Source organism: Anolis carolinensis, chromosome 2 (genome assembly GCF_035594765.1).
Source record: "Anolis carolinensis isolate JA03-04 chromosome 2, rAnoCar3.1.pri, whole genome shotgun sequence".
In the NCBI taxonomy this organism is placed as follows: domain Eukaryota; kingdom Metazoa; phylum Chordata; class Lepidosauria; order Squamata; family Dactyloidae; genus Anolis; species Anolis carolinensis.
The window spans coordinates 142,475,188-142,494,444 of record NC_085842.1 but is presented as its reverse complement, the minus strand read 5'-3'; positions in this window follow the sequence as shown (position 1 = coordinate 142,494,444).

Genomic DNA, 19,257 nt, shown 5'->3' with positions numbered 1-19,257 from the left:
CCATCATAACCATCTACCATAAATTGCACACCCACACAGCTTCTGGCTCCAGGGGCACATTACAGAAAGCCCTTTCACCACAGAAAAATTAGTTCAGCTATGAATAATTCCCCTCCAACTCCCTCCCCCAGCACCCGTCAAAGCAAAAGGCAACTCTTCGTAAAACAAAGGCCTGATTAGAAACATGGGGAAATGTGGAGGGAGTGGGCAAAGCACACTGATCTTACCCTGTGTAGTTCAGGCAACCGTCCCCAAACCTTCTAGATGTGGTGAATCACATTACAGTGTTCCCTCACTTATCACAGGGGTTAGGTTCTAAGACCACCCGCAATAAGTGAAAATCTGCGAAGTAGGGAAGCTATATATTTGTCCATTATTTTAGTAGTTATGCACTATTTTAAGTCTTTATCAACCAATTGTGTATTGATAAATCGCCTCCTTTTCTCTCCCTTCAGCTTCTCCTTCCTCCCTTCCTTAGATTGTAAATTGTAATTTTTTATGATTTATAATATTCTTTTAGAGTTTATTGAAAAACCGCAAAACAGTGAATCCACAAAAAGTGAACCGCAAAGTAGTGAGGAAACACTGTACTCATCATCTCATGATGCGAATCTACGGCAGATTGGAGTTGCTTCTTCATGAGCTTTTTTTCTATCAGAGTGGCACTGTATTCTTTATAGCAGTGTTTCTCAACCTGTGGGTCCGCAGGTGTTTTGGCCTACAGCTCCCAGAAATCTCAGCCAGTTTACCAGCTGTTAGGATTTCTGGGAGTTGAAGGCCAAAACATATGGCAACCCACAGGTTGAGAACCACTGCTTTATAGGCAATTTAGACAAGTCACTAATTGAATCCCATTATTTCTGCATCGCCCTGGACTGCTCATGAAGCTCAAAATTTTGTCCTTCTGTTCAGCTATACAATAAAGTACAGAAAATTATTGGCTATTTTTAAAATACAAGCCCAAATCCAATGCAGCAACATCCATGGGGAGAATCTGAAATAGGGGCTTTGATGGACAAAATCCATACAGTATGTAGTAGAGCAACTGTGAGGGCTGACTATAAAGTTTTTCCTAGCCATGCCACTTTCTTCACAAAAGCCTAACCCCACTAAGTTTGATTTTTAAGAATATAGATGTGAATAGAAGAGCCGTATCTTGGCTGAGGAGAAGGAGGTGTTTTTCATATTATAGTACTCAAGGTAATGAGAAAAGCTATTTATTTGCCTTGCAAACCGTAACAAATATAGAAATGAGAAAGGAAAGAAATTTGTAAAATAACTTGAGTGTGGATTAAAGTAATCTTCCCATGAATCTGTCCTTTCCAATTTTGCAAATGGGAAGTAAATAAGGAATCTGAATTTCCATAATACAAACATAGGGAAAATAATAAGTTTGAAAAAGATGATAAATAGTTCCATCATAGAATTCAGCCACCTCTTTGCTTAGTAGACTCTTGGCTGGACTACAATTCAGGTGAATATTTGCAAAGGATTTATAGAGGAGAAAAGTGAGAGGTGTTGAGGAATCTCAAAATGACCTTGTTTTGTTCTTCAAGGGCAAACAAATGCTCAAAGTACTGTTTGTCTCTCACTCTTCATGCTGAAAGGGATCTTGTATTCTGAGGCTACCATTTTCATGTTCCTATCAGTTTAAATTGCATCTTGGTGTAAACAGATCATGTTCTAGCTCCCCATATTATTTTTTTCTTACTGCGAGTCAGGCAGTAAATAATAACTTAAATGAAAAAATAGCCCCTCTTGTCCTTTGTCTCCCCAAATTGGTTTTCCAAATCTATTTTGCCTTATATCAGTTTAGTTCCCTCCTTGGCACATGCTGTCATTAATCCTTGTAAGAACTTGGATAAGTCACTTTTTTGGACTCCATCTCTCAGAATTCTCCATCCAGCATGGGATTCTGTGGTTTGCTATCCAAACTGAAGAGATTCATGATATTCCATTTCTATTGCATTGTAATTTGTAACTTTTGGAAATACTCTTTCTCATTCACTATTTCCCATCCAATTTTGTCATTCCAAGCGACCAATTGTTAGCCCACCTAAGATATTAAGGACTTTTCTCCTTATATAATGTGTTTATTGAAACAGGATGACTGCACAACATATCCCTATGGGAGTATTGTAGGTCTCTAGACCAACTGAGACCCATGCCAAAAAAAAAAAGCAATGTGTGGCAATCGTTTGGACTAGGATATTGTAGAAGTCCCAGGCTTTATATCTCATATGAGCAAGGAAATTGATTTTGATCAATGGCTTATCTATTCTTCTAACTGCCCTCATTCAGTTCCCAAATTTCTAGCATTTCTAGTCTTTGACACCTGGAACTCTTCATTGGCTGCTTTATGACTTTGCCTGCCTCATTTCTTTGGAGACTGAAACTGTATTTCTAGACACCAAGATCTAGATAATGCTCATAATTTGTCTACATGCTATATTACATGTGGTTCTGTGAAATATGTATGTCAGGAAAATAAAATAAAAACCCTTAAGTAAAAAATAAAGACTGTGGAGTGAAGGAAAAAACCCATGGGAGGGGGCAGAATTCTTTTCGGGGTGTAAGTAATTTGCTCCTTCTTTTCCATCATGATCCCAGATAAATATCTGAGGGAAGGGGGAAAAGATGTCTTCTGTCTATGGATGAAAGGCTGGAACCCAATTCATTGTCATATAGAGGAAGGTGCAAACTTGTATCCTGCTGATCTACAGACTAGAACATGGAGCAATTGATTTATTTGGAGAAAAAGAAATTGCATATAAACATTCGAAAAAGTTTCCTGAAGGTAAGAGCTGTTTGACAGTGGAGTATATTGCCACAGAATGTGGTAGACTCTCCTTCCCTGGAACATTTTAAGCAAAGGCCGGGTGGCCATCTGTTAGGAGTACTTTGATTGTGTGTTGCTGCATGGCAGGGAGTTGGACTGGATGGCCCTTGAGGTCTCTTCCAACTATGATTCTATGGTCCTTGTTAGGGATCCCTCCTCTGTCAAATGGTTCCATTGACAGAGGTAAAGCATGGAAAGTCACAACTTACAAGAAATGCTCTGCCCATGCCCAGGAGGCCCATACACATGGAACTTATTACTACCCTTTTGATAATAGCCCACTGCATTGCTATTGGGTGTGACACTCTTCCTAAACTTTCACTGCCACTAAATTTGAAGACTTCTACAAATTTCATGGTTACCATCAAGAGTGAGAACTATGTCTGCCACCAGAGTAAGGATCTCTTTCTGTCCTCCTGCTGTGGTCATCAAATATGGAGATCTTTAGGTGTCCTTGTGGTTCTTTTGTGTGATAGTATTTATCTAGTATTCCTACTAGACCCCATCTCCCTTTATCCCTTACTGCCGCCACAACTACCTCACCTTACTCCAAAATGTCTAATATATAACATTTCTGGAAGCCTGAATTAAAAACAATGCAGTATACCACGATGTTGTGGGGCACAGGATTCCCATAAAAGTGACAAAAGCATGAATGAAAACACTTCTCCAGAAATATCTAGGGCACTTAGCCAGAAGTTGACCATATAATTGACTTGAAGCATCTAGAGAAGCATTCTTTCTAGGAATTTCTGGGTCCCCCAGGATAATGTGATGGAGGAGGCCACTCAAACCATGAAAATCGATTTACTCTACACATCTTGAGGAAGAAAAAGATGGGCATGGTCCATTTGAGACTGTATCTTCATTTCTTACTCTCAACCAAATTGATAGCAGCTACTTCTCTATGGTCTCAATTACTGGTAGCAGAGGCCTTTCTGCTGGGAGGTAGGAGAACATGGAATGTCATGAGTACATGTTCTATATGTACATGTAGGATTTGACCATCGTCGTCTTCTTCACAAAACCTTAATAGGTAAAGGCATACTGCCAAGCCACCATACCCTAAGCTGGGTTTGAGAAAAAGTTCCCATCCATCAGGTCTGACTTTTTTTGCAACTGCAACCTAGAAGTGAGTTGTGATATTGAAAAGGGACCTCTAAATTTAAGAATAACCTTTAACAACAAATCCTTCCTGGTGGAAATAATTGTTTTTGTGAACTTAACACACGGAGGTCCTCTTAGTATACAAAACCAGGGTTCATCATCTGGACAGGCTAACCTTAGACCCAAATGTCTATCAGGAGGGATGACACTTGGGCATTGGACACGGTCAGCAGTGAAATGATGTCATCTCTGACTTATTTTGCAGAGGTCAGCTGAGAGCTAGTTGGGACTTTTTTTTTGGCTACTGCTGACCTGGACTTTTTTTAAAATTGTGACCTAGAGTCTGAGGGGTTGTGTCCCATGACCCAGAGGTGAATCCAGCTTTTCTCCATGACAAAACTTTCTACTCCTGCTAGAGAATGATGCATTATTTCACTAACAACTTCTATTTCCCCTGCAATTCAGGGCAGCCCCATTTGCAAAATGATATGCTCCTCCCCCTCACCTTCTTTTATCAGAGTCTCACCTTCTGCTCCTATATCAGAACATGGCAGGGGAGAGGAAGAACATCCCTCTTAATGCTGAAGTGGGCTCTTCAAATAATGGAAGCAACCAAGCCAAATTTATTAAGAAAAATGACTCTCTCACAAGAGAGAAATCCTGAACCTCAATGAAGGCTAAGAGGAGCAGTATAGAAAATGGCATATATGGTACATAGAGGGGAGACACTGTGTTTGTAAATCACTGTGACTCAGTGCAACAAAATGTATAGAAACCACAGGGTTTCCCCCCTCATTTAAAAAAATTATTGACACACAAAATGTTTTTGTATACATAAAAACCGCACTCAAGGAAAGCAAAATAAACAAACAATGAATAACATAAAACATATAAAAACACCTTGCTAAATTAATGAAACTATAGTACAACTAAATAAAAAAAGGATACAAAGTTACTTTCACTTTCATAACTTGTGGTTATAATTATATAGTGAAAAGACTTCCTCTTAATAAAATGTTTAACTGCAGTTCCACATCAAGCGAATCTCTACTATCAACACATACTACATATTGCATTCCTCTACACTGCCTCAGAAAGTTAATAACACTAATTTATCCATTTTGCCACATCAGATATTTTCACAGTCAAGGGCCCTTCCGCATGGGCATATAACCCAGAATATCAAGGCAGAAAATCCCACAATGTTTGCTTTGAACTGGGCTATCTGAGCCTACACTGTCTTATATTCCGGTTCAAAGCAGAAAATGTGGGATTTTATTCAGCTGTGTCGAAGGGGCCCTAGTCTTCTTGTGTTTATATTGTAGTAACTTTCCATCTCTGACAGCTGTAATCATATATTCAACCTCTTCCATATTTTTTTCTCTAACTGGACATCCATCGTGGCTTGCATATAAAATTCTAATTTCATTTGCTATTTCAATTTTTAAATGTCTTCTCACACAGGTTTTAGTTGAAAATAAATGATTGGCTTACTTATTTAAGTAAGAAAGACCAGAGCCTCACAGAGATCAAAATGGGACATATGGCCTACATGCAATTACTAGATCCTACAAGAATAGACTCTGTGACGCAGGGGGGATTTGTGTAAATTTTTTTTCCAAAAAAGGAACCATAGGCTGTGGAGGTATGCATGCTGAAGATGAGTGACCAGACACTTCCCAGTTATTGTAGAGCCTAGGTGTGAAATGACCTCTCCAAAAAGGTCAGTCACTCCACTCTCATGTTCTTTCTGACAAGACTTTTTTTTGGAGAAGACTTTAAAAAACACAGTTTTTGAAGTTTTCTAGATAATTTAGGGTTTGTTTAAGACATTTTTGTGGAGGACTTTTTGGGGTGGAGGGGGAATTTTCATACGTGAAATTATTTTCTGCTGCTAGTTCTATATGTATAGCCCCAGGTAGCGTAGCAGATTAAACTGCTGAACTGCTGAACTTGCTGATCGAAAAGTGAGCAGTTCGAATCCGGGGAGCAGAGTGAGCTCCTGCTATTAACACCAGGTTCTGCCAACCTAGCAGTTTGAAAACATGCAAATGTGAGTAGATCAATAGGTACTTCTCCAGCGGGAAGGTAACGGTGCTCCATACAGTCATGCTGGCCACATGACCTTGGAGGCATCTATGGACAACACCGGCTCTTTGGCTTAGAAATGGAGATGAGCACCACTCAGAGTTGGACACAACTAGACTTAATGTCAGGAGAAAACCTTTACCTTTACCTATGTATGTATCAATTGATGTTTTAAATTTTGTCATTGGAAGCTGCCTCCAGCATTTCTTTAGAGCAGTGTTTTTCAAACTCTGCTCCTCCAGGTGTTTTGGACGTCAGCTCCAACAAATTCCAGCCAGTTTACAAGCTGTTAGGAACTGTGTGAGCTGAAGTCCAAAACATTTGGAGGAGCAAAGTTTGAGAAACACTGCTTTAGGGAAAACCAAAAGATAATTATGACATGACATATATGCATTCTGGAAAATATGTACAAAGCAGAGTGTGACCTCAAAATGTCAACTTATATTTGTAGCTGTTTTAACTTTGAGACCTGAATCTGGGGAAAAGGCAGGATAATACACTCACTCATGCATTTCCTAAGCACCCATACTTGCTAGTAGATTCTGGGAGCTGTAATTCAAAGTAGCCTTTCCCAAATTCTGCAGAGTTCAGTGGCACTTTGTTGTTTTAGGGAAATTTGATCGCATCCTAAGCATCCTTCCCTCCCTGTGATTTAGGGCCTTATGGCATGAAGCCACTATTTCTCTTCAGTCACATGATCATTAATCACAGATACATACTGGTTTTCTGCACTACTGCTATTCTCTAATTTTTATTTTGGAGCAATTGTGCAATTCCAATTTTGGGGGGAAAGGCAAATATAATTCTAAAATATAAAATAATCATAAAATTGACAGCTTGGGAATAATGAAAGGAATGGAGGGAGAGAAAAGGATGTCAGCACATATGTAGAAAAGACCCATTGCACCTTGCTGATGGTGGGAACATTGCAGGATTGAGAGTTATTGGCAGTTTTTACTCCTCAGTAGTTAGGGACATAATAATGATAGGGTGGAGGCAGACCAGTAACAGGATGTGCACAGCTTTGTGCCATAGGGATCATCACCAAAGGAGATGGTCAAGTTACAATGCCAGTTTGCCTGTCACACGCAGTAAAGTTATTCCAAAGGATGTGCAAACCTTTTGTCTCTGATCTTATGGAATAAGGGGCCAATGTGTCCAGTTTTAAGGACTGCATCCATTGTATATGTCTGTTTGGTGGTCGTAATGGGAGACAGTTTTATCAACATAAGTTTGAAATTCCATATTCTTTTTTTCTGTGAAGGAAAGTCTCATTTAACTCAATGGGACATGGCTATGAGCAGACATGTATAAAACTGTGTTGTAAATCTTTTGGTCAGCACAACTGTCTTGTTTTCATTACCTATACTAACTCATTTAGAAGGTTTTAAAGACTCAGTAGCTAGTTGAATCTATGTAAAGGGGGAATAGGAAGCCTGTGCATATTTGAGGCATGATGAAAAGGATTTAACCAATGACACAACAGTGCCCTTAAATGCTTTAATTCCCATAAGGTGATATTTAATTAATTTTTCAATGCTGCTCTCCTTTTGCAAGTTATTTGATTCAATACAGCTCCACAGTAGGACATTTCCGAAATGTACAGCTATTTGTTAGAAAAATAATACCTTCTTCCACATCTGGTTCAAATATACTTTATTTTTCCACTTCGTCCCATACCTCCTGTATTATTCATTTATGTGCAAGAACTTTGTTGACCCCTCCCCCCCTTTTTTATATACCTAAATCAGATTTTATTTATGTACCATGAATTCAGGGCACAATCCAGCCAAACAAAGCAACTTTTCTTCTTTTTCTTTGCAAAAGTCCATTCATGTTATTGGTAGAGTAAAGCATGTTCAATTCTTCACCACTAAAATCAATGCAAGTTGAAAGAGCATGGCACTGCCTGGTTTTTAGTGCCTGTATAGCATCAACTATGTCACTTGATAACAACACTGGATAGATCCCTCAGATTGGCATATGTAAAGGAAGTATGTTCCGGTATAAGAAATTTTAAGCAGGAGAAGCGTGCAAGGATTTTCCTGCTGGATCAGGACTTGCATATTCGGACCTGATACTGGTACACATTTGTATTACATTTTTGTTGTGCTCTGCCTTCAAAAGACAGACCTATCCAAGAGTTTTCCAGGGCTACTTGAAGAGAGTATATAACTGAAGACATGTCATTCACTAAGGTGAGTAGGAGAATGGGATTCCTGTCATGGAAAACACACTTTTTGGACTATACTTCTTCAAATATTCTGCCAGTTAGTAGTGATTGAAACTTATTGTTTGTTTATTTGATGTATATCTCACAATTCTCCCAAAGGATGGTAGTCAAAATTGGTAACAAATATAAGATCAAGTAAAACAATGTTAAAACAGAATGATTGAAAGCAAACCCTAGAAGTCATAAACAAAAGTCCTCTGCCACAAAGTTTTTAGCTTCTCACAAAATGAACATGTATTTAGAACACTATCTGACTATTCCAGTTCCGTTACCCCTAAGAAGAATATATACCAGGGCTAGGTTTGAACAAATAGGTATTATGATGCAAACTGGTCGCTACAGCAACATTCCAAGAAATGAGAGATTTTGTGTTTGGGGAGATCAAATAGTGGAAGATATCGAACATTTTTTGATTGACTGTCCAGAATATACTGAATTCCGATACAGATATTTACATCCATTACTATCCAATTTCAGGTCCCCCAACAGAAATGATCTTCTGACATTCCTCTTGCAAGAACAAGAAAGATCCACCATAATCAGAGTAAACCATTTTAACCTGAAAACTATCAAGAAAAGATCACATTTCCTGAAAGAAGAATCAGGAAAATAAGATTCTAACTGTAAACAGAAGGTCAGCTGTTGCCTTCTCCTCCTTTTTGCCTCGTGTTTATTTGTATTGTATTTTGAAATGGTCATATGACTGGTCAAATAAATAAATTATTATTATTATCATAAACAAAAGAAAGAACAACACCCACCTTCTTAAAAAAAAACCTAACCCCTCTTTTCTTAAATGTCAAAAGCTTGTCTGACTAAAGACATTATTGCCTGCTAGCAGAGGGACAAGAAGAAGAGTCCCTCTTTCAACTTACTGCACCAAACATGCCGCCATGGATTGCTGCAGCTGACCCTCTCATCTTCATAAAGTATCCATTTGTTGTTCCCATGTATGCAGTAAATTCCTTATCCCTTTCTTTCAGATAAATTAGATCCAATGAAAGTCAAGGACTGACCAGATTAATTCTATATTTAATAGTTTGATTAAGTGGAGATTCTGGGCTCTTCCAGACAGGCCCAAAAATGTGGGACTTGTCACACTTTTACCTGAGGCACCCAAAATAAAGTTGAATTAATTCAGAACAAAATAGGATTCTCTGCTTTGGGCCTTCCAGAAAGGCCTGAAAATGCAGGATCTGATGTGATTTTACCTGAAGCGTCCAAACGATGCCTCAGGTAAAATCAAATTAATTTGGAAGAAAGCAGAGTTAAAAAAGATACCTGGTAAGACCCAGATCTTAGGTAAGATCTGGGCCTTACAAGGTGTGGGCCCTGTGTGGAGTGGGCCTTAGGCCCAGTCCACACAGTCATTATGGTTTTTAAGGGCTCCATGAGCCTGAAAAACTGAGAGGGCACCCACCCCCTCCCACAAACCCCTCAAAATTAAAAAAACTTACCTGACTGCAACTAAGGTACTGCTGAAGTCCAAATTTTTCAAAATCCAATCATCACAGGGACAGAAAGTGAGGCAAAATCTTCTGAACAGGGGAACAGACAGTAAAACCAACACCTTGGGAATGTTAACCCTTCCCTATGCTATCCAAGGAGCCCCAGTGGCGAAGTGTGTTAAAGCACTGAGCTGCTGAACTTGCAGACCGAAAGGTCCCAGGTTCAAACCCTGGGAGCGGCGTGAACGGCCGCTGTTAGCTCCAGCTTATGCCAGCCTAGCAGTTCGAAAACATGCCAATGTGAGTAGATCAATAGATACCGCTCCGGCGGGAAGGTAACGGCGCTCCATGCAGTCATGCCGGCCACATTCTTGGAGGTGTCTACGGACAATGCCAGTTCTTTGGCTTAGAAATGGAGATGAGCACCAACCCCCAGAGTCAGACATGACTGGACTTAACGTCAGGGGAAACCTTTACCTTTACCTATGCTATCCAAAGTTCAGTTAAACTTTAAAAATATACCTGTTCCAACTTACAAACAAATTCACTTGAAGAACAAACCTACAGAACCTATCTTATTCATAACTTGGACTGCCTGTATCTTCTTATTTTTATTGGCTACAATGATCCCAGTGTTATTTAGCATGTGCCAAACATAAGTGAATGTTTTTTTGTTTTGTTTTTTTGTTTTGTTAGCCGATCTCTTGTTGTCTAAGTTTGATGGCCTTCCAAGTTCTTGTAAGATGCCTGTGCATGATTTTTTTAATGTGTAGAGGGTTGTTACATAGCTGATCAACACACATTCTTCACAGAGGGAGGATCCCAACCAGTGGCGTGGTTAACACGACGACGGTGGCTTCTCAAATTGTTGCAGCCTTCTTCTGTCATCACAGCCATTGTAACATGTACCATGTTATCTTCCACATGATCTGCCATTGAGGTCTTTGGATTGCGCTTGGTGTGGAACCTCCCCTGTGCCCCACCCCACCCCACGAGTACATGACTCCAGTGGTTATGCCCAAGGGTTGATTGGAACACGCAAACCCCCTCACCATGACAAGGTGACAATCCATCGAGGGGGATAAGTGAATGTGGAGTGGATGAAGATAGAAATGTATCCAGTAAAGCCATTTTTACAAGGAGAAAGAGACATGGATAATCATAGGGGGAAGTATTACAAAACAAAAGTTTTTCCTAGTTCTGGAATGTGAAACAACGTGAAAGAAAGTGAGAGTACTGGAAGCACACATCATAAGTACAAGCGATAAAGGCCTCAAATATCTGTATACATCAGTGTCCCCATGCTGGGAGAATATAGCTACTGTTGCCAGGGATTACCCCGCCCCCTCTCTAATCCTATAAAGGTTTGGCCTTGCCACATTCAGGAAATAACTCTGAAAAGCTAGCATGAGAACACTGTGGTGTTATTTCTTCTCAGTCCCTCTAGCCCAAGCCAATTCTTTATGGAGTTTTGGTTCTCCAGGGGATGTAGAAACCCGTGGATTAGCCCTGATTTACAGCATTACTCTGCATGTTCTCAGCTATGCATGTTTATTTCAATCCCATTTTTAGTTGTTATTAAATGCCCATTATGTGCCATAATCCCTATAAAGAAAGGCTGCTTTAGAAGTGCTGCCCATATACAACACTTCTTTGCAAATAGTAAGTGGATTCATGGGAACAGGCCACTAAAAATAAATTAGCTCTCTCCCCCTCCGTTGCTCCTTTGGTGGAAGCAGCCTATCTATAATGTGCTTGAAGGCAGCAGAACTATGATTTACTGTTGGGTTTCCCAGAGATCAAATAAAAGCCAAATGGGGAATGATGGAAATTCCTCATGGGAGAAACCTAGTCTAGGTAATCGGCTTTCACACTTTTCTTTCCAGCGAGGTTGGTATAGAAGTCATGCTTACTGATGCTTGGTTAAATGCTCAACAACAGTATACCCTTTACAGTTTTTTAATATATAAAATAAGCACAAAGATCCTTCCCTTCATGGCTTCCATTTTACAAATATGTCAGCCAAAAGCCTGCAGGACGAGACATTTCCTTATTCTACTTTAGAACGGATCATTAGGAATGCCACAGTGACTAGGCTTTGTGAAGTTTGGGATTTATTTTTTGACCTTTATTTTAAAACCAACTGGCCTAATTCACACTCCTAGGACAAATGCAGGTTGAGTATCCCTTAGCTGGAAATCCAGAATTGTGTTGAGATTGTGACATTATTGCATTCTGACAGGTCACTGTAAAACGTTGTTATATACAAAATTATTTTTTTTATATGTTTAAAATTACCTTGGTGAATATGAAACACAGCTAATTTGTGTTTAGACTTGGGTCCCATCTCCAAGCCATCTCATTATCTATATGCAAATATTCCAAAATCTGAAATCATAAACGAAATCCACAATATGCCAGGTCCTAAAATCATAGAATCATAGAGTTGGAAGAGACCTCGTGGGCCATCCAGCCCAACCCCCTGCCAAGAAGCAGGAAAATCACATTCAAAGCACCTCTGACAGATGGCCATCCTCTGCTTAAAAGCCTCCAAAGAAGGAGCCTCCACCACACTCCATTTTGGATAAGGGCTATTCAAAGCGTTATCCTTCAGGTTATGTACTTCTCAAAATTTTGAGATACAGCTTCAGCCCAAAATCAGTATACAAAGACATAAAGTTTCAACCAAGATTTCATAGAAAACATAACTTAAATATGTATCAAATGTATTTATTAGGAAAAGAGCCAACAAACTTTTCAATCTTTCACATATAAAAGAATTCACAAAATCATTAGGAAATTGAATGGAATGCACTAATGGGTTTAGTTAAAACCAAATTAATCAGATTTGTACATTCTTAATATGTCACATGTCAGGAGCCCCTGGTGGCGCAATGGGTTAAAGCCTTTGCCGGCAGGACTGCTGACTTGAAGGTCTCTGGAGAGAACGTATCTCCCCTTATGAGCCTTCTAGAACTCTTAGATCATCGGGGGAGGCCCTGCTCTCGGTCCCACCAGCCTCGCAGGTAAGGCTGGTGGGAACGAGGGACAGGGCCTTCTCGGTGGTGCTCCTCGGCTGTGGAACACCCTCCCCAGCAACATACGGCAGATACCAACTCTCCTAGGCTTCAGGAAAGCCTTAAAGACATGGTTGTGCACACAAGCTTTTAATGAATGAGAACATGGACTTTACATGACCTGTACGAAGACTTGAGGATTCTGGATGAATGGATTTTAATCTTGGACATTCTTAAAATTTTATATAATGTGATTTTATGTTGTAATGGTATCTGTTTTATATGAACTGTTGTTTTGTAGATTGTTTTATATGAATTGTTGTTTTTACATTGTTTTTAGGCATTGAATTTTTGCCATTTACTGTAAGCCGCTTTGAGTCTCTTCGGAGAGAAAGGCAGGGTAAAAGTGATGTAAATAAATAAATAAATAAATAAAATAAAATAAATAGGAAGCTCCAGACTGAAGGGGAATATTGTGTCTCTACTACTTACATTCACACATGCCTCTTCTATGCTACCCTATATCCCAGGATCTGATCGCAGATTATCTGCTTTAAACTGGATTATATGAGTCTCCAGATAATCTGAGATAAACAGATAATCTGAGATCAGATCCTGGGATATAGGAGCAGTGTGGAAGTAGACACAGTCTATCTGCATGGTTGTTCTGGCAGCATGGAATGCTAGCTTGAGCCATAGGTCAATATATTATCCTGCCATTCAAAGATGTGCTTGATATGACAGAAGAATGTGTAGATAACAATAATTCACTTATACAATAATCCTTCCTTGTTATGCAGTACAATAATTTCATAAACCTAAATTTAAAAAAATTGCAAAAGTGAGAATTTCCATGGGAACTGGAAAGACAACTCTAAGTTGTCGCATTTTAGAAAGCATTGTTCACGCACAACTGTCTTGATATTGCTGTGCAGTGCATCCAAAATGACAGCCACCAGCACATTTAAATGCAATATTCCTCTGTTCTCTTATTCAGAAAATCCATTTGATATTCACATTATGGTCATGAAACGGCAAAGTCAATTGCACAAATCTAATAGTGGTGAATATGCAAACAATGTCATGTTCATACTAGCCTCAGGACACTTTGTGGAGGAAAGCACCGATGTGAGTGAACTAGTCTATAAGCAAATATCCCTCTATGATTGGACTGGCATCAGGACTAAAGTAGCACATACAGACCAGATCTTGTCACAAACATAGGACCTTATTAGATGTTTTTCAGGCTCAGTTTCCATGCTGCTCAAGAAATGGAGCCCATGGGAGTTCCACGTAGGCCATCACATGCTGTGAGGATTGTTCCAATGGGAATTTGTAAAGCTCCATTTCCTAAGCGCATTGAAATGGACCCTGAAGCCCAAATGTTACCTGACTCCTGAATTAAGAATGCTGGCCATCCCTCAAGATGGGGAAAGACAGGAGGGAACGGGTTAAGATGGTTCCTTCTGCTTTCTCACTCTGTCTGATGAAGTCCATAGTGTATTATTCTGCTCTCTAAAGCAATTCTTGTGTTGTGATTAACCAGTTCCCTTAGTTTGTATGCAGTGCCTTTCCTCATCTGGCAATACCACCCCCATGTTTTTAGATTGCCAATCCCATCATCCCACATTACAGAGGTGGCTTTTAATGTTAGGATTTGCATGGCCATGTATTGCAGATACTGGACCAGGGAAGGCTACGTTATAACATTCATATCCTTTTTATTTTGAAAAGGACCATGAAAGAGCTCTCTGATGGATTTCATTTCCTAAGGCATCCATATATTTTTAAATAGACCTATATATTTTTCCATGGTGTTCTCCATCTACAGTGACACATTTAGGTTTTCTCCTCTCTTTTTATGAGAGAGTTCAATATTCAATTTTTTTACTTTTATAACCGCAACACACAGGACCAATAGCTTTAATAGGTGACCCTGACAACACTGTCAAAGTCTCACATTGCCACTTTATTCCCCACCCAACTTCTAGAGAGCTTGAGCACATGAAAGGGATTCTTTATTTCAGCACCTGGTAACTATTAGAAGGGGGAGGTCATTGAAAATGTTCTGCCTTATTGGGACAAAAAGAGCAAAAACCAGCAAAAACAAAAGTGACATGTGTTTTGGGGGAGTCCAATGTTAGCTCTGTCTCAAAGAGAAATCCAGAGGGTTTTTTTTTTCAACCTGAGGAGGGTCTGGGGTAGTATTCAGCCCATGGGCATATTTTGCATGGCCCTGTTTTAGGGAAACTAGAAGTGCGGTGTATCCATGTGTTTGTGAGATAGGGAGATTGAGAGAGGGGAATCTTCTCAAGGGAAGCACTTCCCTCCTCCTCTTTTTTCAATGTGCTTCTTGCAAGAAGCAATTCCGATGTTCTTTGCCAAAGCAAGGAGACCCTGTGATTGCTTTTTCCTGCACCCACTCAATTTCCTCCACTCTTATACGTTGTGGTGCATTACTTAAGCACAAGCTGAACTCAGTGTGTAGTAAGAGAAGAATGATATAACGATATAAAGTGGGAGGCCATAAAAGTAACTGGGTCATTTAAAAAGCAACTGAGAAAACAGGATGGCAAAGGATTATTGAAGTGGAATAATAGTGCTGCAAATATAGAAATTTGGAAGTAGCAAAGGCAACGTTGGGATTGATGCAAGGTCTAAAAGTTTTACGTTGTGTTTGTGATTGTTGTTTTACAATTTTATAGTTTTAATTTATCTTTATTGTCATATGCTGTTGATTTGATATGTGATGTTTTATACATATGAGACATTGAATTTTGCCATTGATTATGTTGTGAACCACTCTGAGTCCCCCCCAAGGGTGAGAAAAGCAGTATATAAAGACAATGAATAAATAAATAAATGTGAATGGGCCTCAGGCTGGAAAAAAAAATGGAAATTCTGAATGTTAACATAGGCTTGTTTCCATTTATGAATAATGGGTAATGCATAAATAGTCCACATTGTGCAGAGAGCAAAACAGCCTATCTCATTTTTCAGAATACAGTGGTATAATTTATGGATGGAGTAAAACAACACAGAATTAGGGAAGTATCGGTATTTCAAGTGTGAGGTAGAAATGACAAGGTTAAATTCTATAAATTAATTACTGGCACAGTTCATGTGGAATGATTTGAGAAAAGGAACTTTACCTCAGCTTCAAGTGCAAAAAGATTTGTTCTGGACTCAGGATGGTTGTCTCCATGCTGACAGGGTGATAACTCAGTCCCATAAACCAGCATATTATTGCCGGCTTCTTAGCAGTAATTCCCTCTTTTCACTACAGCAGACATTTAAAAAATATGAATGCCTTCTCTTCAGAACACTAAGAGATTCCCACAGATGTGGATGAATTATGAATTTATCTCTGAAGATACTCTGTAAATAACACCTAGGGATTTAAGCTCATAAAATAAATTTCATAACTTACTCAGATCCCTAATATTCAATACCTACTCCAGCCTTTACAAATGTCCTCTCTAGGTACCTTTAACTGCATTTCTGCCACATCTCATATACACCCAGCATGTGGATGTATTATTACATTGGGTAGAATACATGCAAACGCTTCTACTCCCTAAAGTAAGGCAGTCAAACAAAGAGGGAGATTAAACACACAAGGTCCAGTTTGTAACATGATGACCATTCAGAGTCTCTGAGCTGACAGGTCTATCAAAAGCTGCATAAGAATACGTAAGAAGTTCTTATGAAGAAATACAAATATTATATCTACGTACATCATCCACAGAATGAATATGACTCTTGTAATTTTAGCAAAAAAAAACAAAACAAAAAAACACAAGCACACACCCACCCACCAAGTTTTCTTTCCTAAAACTAATGTTTTCCAGAAATATTTTGTAGTTCCTTTTTGAATACTCAGTAGTTCCTTTATGGATCTGGCTACTCACAAGGATTAAAGGATCCCTACTTCTCAAAGAACTTTGCATAATATTCATACATTACTTTCAGATTGTAATAACAACAACAACAACAACAACAACAACAACAACAACAACAACTTTATTCTTGTATTCCGCCACCATCTCCTCAAAGGGACTCGGGGCTGCTCAAATGGGGACTAGCCAACCAGTAACATAGGTTAAAACACAGTACATGAGTTAAAACAATATAAACAAGATAAATATAAAACCAGCATTAAATACAAAACACAACAATTACTTTAAAACCTGGCCACAAGTACAGCGTGCAGAGAGTAACTAATGCAGGACTCTAAGTAGGACTCATGGGAAGTACAGGGGCGATCAAGGATAGGGCAAGAGAAACAATCACATCAATTTACTGGAAATCTAAAATGTGGGGTAGAGATAAAGTGCAATGAGAAATTGTAAACAAACTGCCTAAATGGTGGGGCTATTCACTCAAATGCGCACTGGAACATCCACGTTTTAAAATCCTTATGGAAGGTGGACAACAAAGGTGCCAGTCTGATCTCCCTGGGGAGAGAGTTCCAGGGTCGAGGGGCCACCACCGAGAAGGCCCTCTCCCTTATCTCCATCAACCACACTTGGGACGGAGGTGGGAGTGAGAGAAGAGCCTCCCCGGAAGATCTTAAGGCCCAGAATGATGCTCTACTATCAGTCCTAGTAAGCCCTACCCCACAAAGATTGCTTTCCTCATCAGTTTCCAGTCGCTGAGTGAAAAAGTCTTCCTGGATGCTGAAGATTAATAAACTCAGTCCCTGGTGATAAATTCACCATTTTAGTGGAGGGTGATTGCAGGTAGGGTGCAAGGTGACTGAGGGGAAGAATTTGCCTAGCTGCAGGAGAAAGTCAATCTGAGTAAGGACACCAAGTTCAGAAAACCAACCTATTTGGGTTACAAATATTGGATTATGTTTCAAAGAAGCTTTCTGGACTGATGATAGTGTTTATACAGGCTGAGCCTCTCTTATCTGGAAATACTCCAAAACCTGAATGTTTTTTCTGCCATCCTCCCACTTCCCTTTTTAGGGAAAGGGATCTTGTAACAGTGTGTTGTTGAAGGCTTTCATGGCCGAAATCACAGCCATGAAAAAGAGGGAATCTGTTGAAAAAGAGGGCAGGGAACAGAGTTTGTAATTATTGTATTGGAAGATCCCTAGAAAGTGTTGGTGTATCATTAGAATGAATTTAGCTAAATTCCATGTAAATAAGCTTAAAAATGATTGTGCTGACCAAAAAAAAAACAACAAAAAAAAAAACAGAGGATAAGAGAGAATCGAACACAGTAATTAAATATATTTGGCTTTAAAAGAGAAAATAAATATTAAATATATAGATATTATTATGGCAAATATGAATTCTAGGTTAATTTGATATGTATTCTAGGTGGATTCTAGCTTGTATGTTATGATATGGACTGAAATCAAGGGTGATTTAAAAAGATGGTAGAAAGTGAACTTGTCATTGTTGAGAAGAATTTGAGTTGTAAATATTAATGTTTTGCCTAGAATGTTGCTTTTCTTTTAAACAATATCAGCTTTGAGTAATGGTGTGCCATTTAAGGAATGGCAGAAAGATTTGTTAATGTTTATATGGCAAAGGAAGAAACCAAGAGTTAAATATAAGGTGTCACAAGTTGCAAAACAAAAAGGAGGATTGGGTCTACTGGATTTGAAAAGTTATTTTTCTGCATGTTGTATGGCTTGGTTGAAAGAGTGCATTGTGTCAAATAATAAACGATCATTGGACTTTGAAGGGCATGACCTGAGGTTCAGACGGTATGTATATTTATGGTACAATACAGCTAAAGTGAATGTGGGTTTTAATAACCTTGTGGGACATCATTATTAAATGTGGAATAAATAAATGCAAACCAAGGTTATGCGCTAAGATGCCTTTGTTGATCTCAAAATGAGAAGCATGTTGTGGAAAACAGACAGCAACAAATAGAAAATGGGTAGCATATTCCTTTGAAACTGAATCCAGACAAAACAGAGGTGCTACCATCAAGGGTCTTAATCTCGGGATGGGGGTGTGTCACCTAGTCTTGGATGGACTTACACTTGCCCTGAAAGACTGTGTTCACAGCTTGGAAGCGCTCCTGGATCTGTCTCTCCAAATATCAGCCCAGGTAGATGCAACTGTCAAGAGTCCTTACTATCAGTTTCAGCTGATACGTCAGCTGCACCCCTTCCTAGATTTGGAGGACCTGAAGATGGTAGTATATGCACTGGTAACCTCAAGGTGGGGCTTCTGCAATACACTTTACATTGGGCTACCTTTATACCAAGTTTGGAAACTCCATTTGGTTCAAAATACGGCAGCCAGATTGGTTACAGTAACATATTATACCTATTCTAAAGTCACTCCATTGGCTGCCAATTATTTTCCAGGCAAAGTACAAGGTGTTGGTTTTGTCCTTTAAAGCCCTACATGGTTTGGGTCCATGTTACATACAGGATCACCTTCTCCTGTACAATCCGCTCCGAAAACTGTGGTTCTCTGGGGGGCGTCTGCTCCAGCCAGTCAGAACCCGACTGGCAACCACCACCTAGAGGACCTTTTCATCGGCCACCCCAAG